Genomic DNA, 7,911 nt, shown 5'->3' with positions numbered 1-7,911 from the left:
AGACATTAAGAATGTCAGGGAAGTAGACGAACAGGAAGAAAAGAGATGAATAGTGGGAAAACGGGTAAATGGGAGAAAACAGATGAAAGTGTAAACAGGTGATGGGCGGAAAATTGGTGAAGGGAGTGAAAATCAGGTGATAAGAAATCAGGTAAAGAGCAGTAAGAGTAGACAAAATGAGTAGTAAAGGCAGGTGAGAGAGACCAAGTGAAGGTAATGGTGAGAAACAAGTTTGTGGATGAATAAGACACATGTGGAGCAAGAACCACGTTGATAAATTATGTGGGGAGAAGAAGTTAGAAAATATGGAGTGAGAAACACAGAGGGTCAGAGAGAGGGGAGAGAGAAGAGAGAGAGAGGGGAGAGAGACAGAGAGAGAGACAGAGAGAGAGACAGAGAGAGAGACAGAGAGACAGACAGAGAGAGAGAGAGCGCGAGCGAGCGAGAGAGAGAGAGAGAGAGAGAGAGAGAGAGAGAGAAACATTGACAGGACAGTAAGAACACAACCAAAGATATATTTAAAATTCAAACACGTGGCACAGAGCAAGACAGAGGAAATAAGACACAGAAAAGTATTTTTGAGGGGAGAGTGAAGCATAAAGGCGAAGAAAGAAAGTGGAGTTGTTGACACGAAGAGAGAAGAGTAGGGGAGAGAAGACCAATAAAACATATTTATTAGTAATAATATCCCGACACAACACTACAAACATTATACTCAATTTACATATTTGTATTCTATACATCTCAACATATATCAGACAGATATAAAATTATTCCAACAATACACTAAATAACATGTTGCCCACAGTAGTGAAGCTTTGATATACCAGTGATGAGTTTCCAGAGTCTTTCTACTGCAGGGGCCCGGCCCTAGGCCAGGCTCGACTGCAAATATACACGTTCAAGAGCAAGCATTTGAATATATCGCTACGTGTTGATAAACACAGAACCAAACATTGTTTTCTCAGTGTTGAGGTGCCTACAAGAACACAGTGTTGGGGTGCCTACAAGAACACAGTGTTGGGGTGCCTACAAGAACACAGTGTTGGGGTGCCTACAAGAACACAGTGTTGGGGTGCCTACAAGAACACAGTGTTGGGGTGCCTACAAGAACACAGTGTTGGGGTGCCTACAAGAACACAGTGTTGAGGTGCCTACAAGAACACAGTGTTGAAGTGCCTACAAGAACACAGTGTTGAGGCACCTACAAGAACACAGTGTTGAGGCACCTACAAGAACACAGTGATGGGGTGCCTACAAGAACACAGTGTTGAGGCACCTACAAGAACACAGTGTTGAGGCACCTACAAGAACACAGTGTTGAGGTACCTACAAGAACACAGTGTTGGGGTGCCTACAAGAACACAGTGTTGAGGTGCCTACAAGAACACAGTGTTGAGGTGCCTACAAGAACACAGTGTTGAGGTGCCTACAAGAACACAGTGTTGAGGTGCCTACAAGAACACAGTGTTGCCTACAAGAACACAGTGTTGCCTACAAGAACACAGTGTTGACAAGAACACAGTGCCTACAAGAACACAGTGTTGAGGTGCCTACAAGAACACAGTGTTGAGGTGCCTACAAGAACACAGTGTTGAGGTGCCTACAAGAACACAGTGTTGAGGTGCCTACAAGAACACAGTGTTGAGGTGCCTACAAGAACACAGTGTTGAGGTGCCTACAAGAACACAGTGTTGAGGTGCCTACAAGAACACAGTGTTGACAAGTGCCTACAAGAACACAGTGTTGAGGTGCCTACAAGAACACAGTGTTGAGGTGAACACAGTGTTGAGGTACCTACAAGAACACAGTGTTGGGGTGCCTACAAGAACACAGTGTTGAGGTACCTACAAGAACACAGTGTTGGGGTGCCTACAAGAACACAGTGTTGAGGTGCCTACAAGAACACAGTGTTGGGGTGCCTACAAGAACACAGTGTTGGGGTGCCTACAAGAACACAGTGTTGAGGTGCCTACAAGAACACAGTGTTGGGGTGCCTACAAGAACACAGTGTTGAGGTGTTGAAGTGCCTACAAGAACACAGTGTTGAGGTGCCTACAAGAACACAGTGTTGAGGTGCCTACAAGAACACAGTGTTGAGGTGCCTACAAGAACACAGTGTTGAAGTGCCTACAAGAACACAGTGTTGAGGTGCCTACAAGAACACAGTGTTGAGGTGCCTACAAGAACACAGTGTTGGGGTGCCTACAAGAACACAGTGTTGAGGTGCCTACAAGAACACAGTGTTGGGGTGCCTACAAGAACACAGTGTTGAGGTGCCTACAAGAACACAGTGTTGAGGTGCCTACAAGAACACAGTGTTGGGGTGCCTACAAGAACACAGTGTTGAGGTGCCTACAAGAACACAGTGTTGAGGTGCCTACAAGAACACAGTGTTGGGGTGCCTACAAGAACACAGTGTTGAGGTGCCTACAAGAACACAGTGTTGAGGTGCCTACAAGAACACAGTGTTGGGGTACCTACAAGAACACAGTGTTGAAGTGCCTACAAGAACACAGTGTTGAAGTGCCTACAAGAACACAGTGTTGGGGTGCCTACAAGAACACAGTGTTGAGGTGCCTACAAGAACACAGTGTTGAGGTGCCTACAAGAACACAGTGTTGAGGTGCCTACAAGAACACAGTGTTGGGGTGCCTACAAGAACACAGTGTTGAGGTGCCTACAAGAAAACAGTGTTGGGGTGCCTACAAGAACACAGTGTTGAGGTGCCTACAAGAACACAGTGTTGAGGTACCTACAAGAACACAGTGTTGAAGTGCCTACAAGAACACAGTGTTGAAGTACCTACAAGAACACAGTGTTGAGGTGCCTACAAGAACACAGTGTTGGGGTACCTACAAGAACACAGTGTTGAAGTGCCTACAAGAACACAGTGTTGAAGTGCCTACAAGAACACAGTGTTGAAGTACCTACAAGAACACAGTGTTGAAGTACCTACAAGAACACAATGTTGAGGTGCCTAAAAGAACAGAGTGTTGAGGTGCCTACAAGAACACAGTGTTGAGGTGCCTACAAGAACACAATGTTGAGGTGCCTAAAAGAACAGAGTGTTGAGGTGCCTACAAGAACACAGTGTTGAGGTGCCTACAAGAACACAGTGTTGAGGTACCTACAAGAACACAGTGTTGAGGTGCCTACAAGAACACAGTGTTGAGGTGCCTACAAGAACACAGTGTTGAAGTACCTACAAGAACACAGTGTTGAGGTGCCTACAAGAACACAATGTTGAGGTGCCTAAAAGAACAGAGTGTTGAGGTGCCTACAAGAACACAGTGTTGGGGTGCCTACAAGAACACAGTGTTGAGGTGCCTACAAGAACACAGTGTTGGGGTGCCTACAAGAACACAGTGTTGAGGTGCCTACAAGAACACAGTGTTGAGGTGCCTACAAGAACACAGTATTGGGGTGCCTACAAGAACACAGTGTTGGGGTGCCTACAAGAACACAGTGTTGAGGTGCCTACAAGAACACAGTGTTGAGGTGCCTACAAGAACACAGTGTTGAGGTACCTACAAGAACACAGTGTTGAGGTGCCTACAAGAACACAGTGTTGAGGTGCCTACAAGAACACAGTGTTGAAGTGCCTACAAGAACACAGTGTTGAGGTGCCTACAAGAACACAGTGTTGAGGTACCTACAAGAACACAGTGTTGAGGTACCTACAAGAGCATAATGTTGAGGTGCCTACAAGAACACAGTGTTGAGGTGCCTACAAGAACACAGTGTTGAGGTACCTACAAGAACACAGTGTTGAGGTCCCTACAAGAACACAGTGTTGAGGTGACTACAAGAACACAGTGTTGGGGTGCCTACAAGAACACAGTGTTGAGGTGCCTACAAGAACACTGTTGAGGTGCCTACAAGAACACAGTGTTGGGGTGCCTACAAGAAAACAGTGTTGAGGTACCTACAAGAACATAATGTTGAGGTGCCTACAAGAACACAGTGTTGAGGTGCCTACAAGAACATAATGTTGAGGTGCCTTTAAGAACACAGTGTTGAGGTACCTACAAGAACACAGTGTTGAAGTACCTACAAGAACACAGTGTTGAGGTGCCTACAAGAACACAGTGTTGGGGTGCCTACAAGAACACAGTGTTGAGGTGCCTGCAAGAACACAGTGATGAGGTGCCTACAAGAACACAGTGTTGGGGTGCCTACAAGAACACAGTGTTAAGGTACCTACAAGAACACAGTGTTGAGGTGCCTACAAGAACACAGTGTTGAGGTGCCTACAAGAACACAGTGTTGGGGTGCCTACAAAAACACAGTGTTGAGGTACCTACAAGAACACAGTCAGTGCTGAGGTACCCACAAGAACACAGTCAATGTTGAGGTACCTACAAGAACAGTCAGTGTTGAGATACCTACAAGAAACACAAATAACCCGCACATAAAAGACAGAAGCTTACGACGACGTTTCGGTCCGCTTCGGTAAGCTTCTGTCTTTTATGTGCGGGTTATTTGTGTATCGTTCCAGTCACGGTATTGTGCCTTTTTGTTATTTACCTACAAGAACACAGTCAGTGTTGAGGTACCTACAAGAACACAGTCAGTGCTGAGGTACCTACAAGAACACTCAGTGTTGAGGTACCTACAAGAACACAGTCAGTGTTGAGGTACCTACAAGAACACAGTGTTGAGGTACCTACAAGAACACAGTCAGTGTTGACGTACCTACAAGAACACTCAGTGTTGAGGTACCTACAAGAACACACTCAGTATTGAGGTACCTACAAGAACACAGTCAGTGTTGAGGTACCTACAAGAACACTCAGTGTTGAGGTACCTACAAGAACACAGTGTTGAGGTACCTACAAGAACAATCAGTGTTGAGGTACCTACAAGAACACAGTCAGTGTTGAGGTACCTACAAGAACACAGTGTTGAGGTACCTACAAGAACACAGTGCTGAGGTACCTACAAGAATACAGTGTTGAGGTACCTACAAGAACACAGTGTTGAGGCACCTACAAGAACACAGTGTTGAGGTACCTACAAGAACACAGTGTTGAGGTACCTACAAGAACACAGTGTTGAGGTACCTACAAGAACACAGTGTTGAGGTACCTACAAGAACACAGTGTTGAGGTACCTACAAGAACACAGTGTTGAGGTACCTACAAGAACACAGTGTTGAGGCACCTACAAGAACACAGTGTTGAGGTACCTACAAGAACACAGTGTTGAGGCACCTACAAGAACACAGTGTTGAGGTACCTACAAGAACACAGTGTTGAGGTACCTACAAGAACACAGTGTTGAGTTCAAGAACACAGTGAGGTACCTACAAGAACACAGTGTTGAGGCACCTACAAGAACACAGTGTTGAGGCACCTACAAGAACACAGTGTTGAGGTACCTACAAGAACACAGTGTTGAGGCACCTACAAGAACACAGTGTTGAGGCACCTACAAGAACACAGTGTTGAGGCACCTACAAGAACACAGTGTTGAGGCACCTACAAGAACACAGTGTTGAGGTACCTACAAGAACACAGTGTTGAGGTACCTACAAGAACACAGTGTTGAGGCACCTACAAGTGTTGAGGCACCTACAAGAACACAGTGTTGAGGCACCTACAAGAACACAGTGTTGAGGCACCTACAAGAACACAGTGTTGAGGTACCTACAAGAACACAGTGTTGAGGCACCTACAAGAACACAGTGTTGAGGCACCTACAAGAACACAGTGTTGGGGTGCCTACAAGAACACAGTGTTGAGGTGCCTACAAGAACACAGTGTTGGGGTGCCTACAAGAACACAGTGTTGAGGTACCTACAAGAACACAGTGTTGAGGTGCCTACAAGAACACAGTGTTGGGGTGCCTACAAGAACACAGTGTTGAGGTACCTACAAGAACACAGTGTTAAGGTGCCTACAAGAACACAGTGTTGGGGTGCCTACAAGAACACAGTGTTAAGGTGCCTACAAGAACACAGTGTTGAGGTGCCTACAAGAACACAGTGTTGAGGTACCTACAAGAACACAGTGTTGAGGTACCTACAAGAACACAGTGTTGGGGTGCCTACAAGAACACAGTGTTGAGGTACCTACAAGAACACAGTGTTGAGGTGCCTACAAGAACACAGTGTTGGGGTGCCTACAAGAACACAGTGTTGAGGTACCTACAAGAACAGTGTTGAGGTACCTACAAGAACCCAGTGTTGAGGTACCTACAAGAACAGTGTTGAGGTACCTACAAGAACACAGTGTTGAGGTACCTACAAGAACACAGTGTTGAGGTACCTACAAGAACACAGTGTTGAGGTACCTACAAGAACACAGTGTTGAGGTACCTACAAGAACACAGTGTTGGGGTGCCTACAAGAACACAGTGTTGAGGTGCCTACAAGAACACAGTGTTGGGGTGCCTACAAGAACACAGTGTTGAGGTACCTACAAGAACAGTGTTGAGGTACCTACAAGAACACAGTGTTGAGGTACCTACAAGAACACAGTGTTGAGGTACCTACAAGAACACAGTGTTGAGGTACCTACAAGAACACAGTGTTGAGGCACCTACAAGTACACAGTGTTGAGGTACCTACAAGAACACAGTGTTGAGGTACCTTCAAGAACAGTGTTGAGGTACCTACAAGAACACAGTGTTGAGGTACCTACAAGAACACAGTGTTGAGGTACCTACAAGAACACAGTGTTGAGGTACCTACAAGAACACAGTGTTGAGGTGCCTACAAGAACACAGTGTTGAGGTACCTACAAGAACACAGTGTTGAGGTACCTACAAGAACACAGTGTTGAGGTACCTACAAGAACACAGTGTTGAGGTACCTACAAGAACACAGTGTTGAGGTACCTACAAGAACACAGTGTTGAGGTACCTACAAGAACACAGTGTTGAGGTACCTACAAGAACACAGTGTTGAGGTACCTACAAGAACACAGTGTTGAGGTACCTACAAGAACACAGTGTTGAGGTACCTACAAGAACACAGTGTTGAGGTACCTACAAGAACACAGTGTTGAGGCACCTACAAGAACACAGTGTTGAGGCACCTACAAGAACACAGTGTTGAGGTACCTACAAGAACACAGTGTTGAGGTACCTACAAGAACACAGTGTTGAGGTACCTACAAGAACACAGTGTTGAGGCACCTACAAGAACACAGTGTTGAGGTACCTACAAGAACACAGTGTTGAGGTACCTACAAGAACACAGTGTTGAGGTACCTACAAGAACACAGTGTTGAGGTACCTACAAGAACACAGTGTTGAGGCACCTACAAGAACACAGTGTTGAGGCACCTACAAGAACACAGTGTTGAGGCACCTACAAGAACACAGTGTTGAGGCACCTACAAGAACACAGTGTTGAGGCACCTACAAGAACACAGTGTTGAGGCACCTACAAGAACACAGTGTTGAGGCACCTACAAGAACACAGTGTTGAGGCACCTACAAGAACACAGTGTTGAGGTACCTACAAGAACACAGTGTTGAGGCACCTACAAGAACACAGTGTTGAGGTACCTACAAGAACACAGTGTTGAGGTACCTACAAGAACACAGTGTTGAGGTGTTGACCTACAAGAACACAGTGTTGAGGTACCTACAAGAACACAGTGTTGAGGTACCTACAAGAACACAGTGTTGAGGCACCTACAAGAACACAGTGTTGAGGTACCTACAAGAACACAGTGTTGAGGCACCTACAAGAACACAGTGTTGAGGCACCTACAAGAACACAGTGTTGAGGCACCTACAAGAACACAGTGTTGAGGCACCTACAAGAACACAGTGTTGAGGCACCTACAAGAACACAGTGTTGAGGTCCCTACAAGAACACAGTGTTGAGGTACCTACAAGAACACAGTGTTGAGGTACCTACAAGAACACAGTGTTGAGGTACCTACAAGAACACAG

General features: G+C 45.7%; 1 protein-coding gene across 4 annotated transcripts in view; it reads right to left on the bottom strand.

Annotated features, from left to right (window-relative positions):
- LOC128703294 (protein bric-a-brac 1) overlaps positions 1–7,911 on the bottom strand; it is a 379,783-nt gene that overhangs the window by 198,209 nt on the left and 173,663 nt on the right. The gene's annotated exons all lie outside the window — the stretch shown is intronic.

The sequence above is a fragment of the Cherax quadricarinatus genome, chromosome 85 (assembly GCF_038502225.1).
Source record: "Cherax quadricarinatus isolate ZL_2023a chromosome 85, ASM3850222v1, whole genome shotgun sequence".
In the NCBI taxonomy this organism is placed as follows: Eukaryota; Metazoa; Arthropoda; class Malacostraca; order Decapoda; family Parastacidae; genus Cherax; species Cherax quadricarinatus.
The sequence above is the reverse complement of the archived record's forward strand: the minus strand, read 5'-3'. Positions and strand labels throughout refer to the sequence as shown.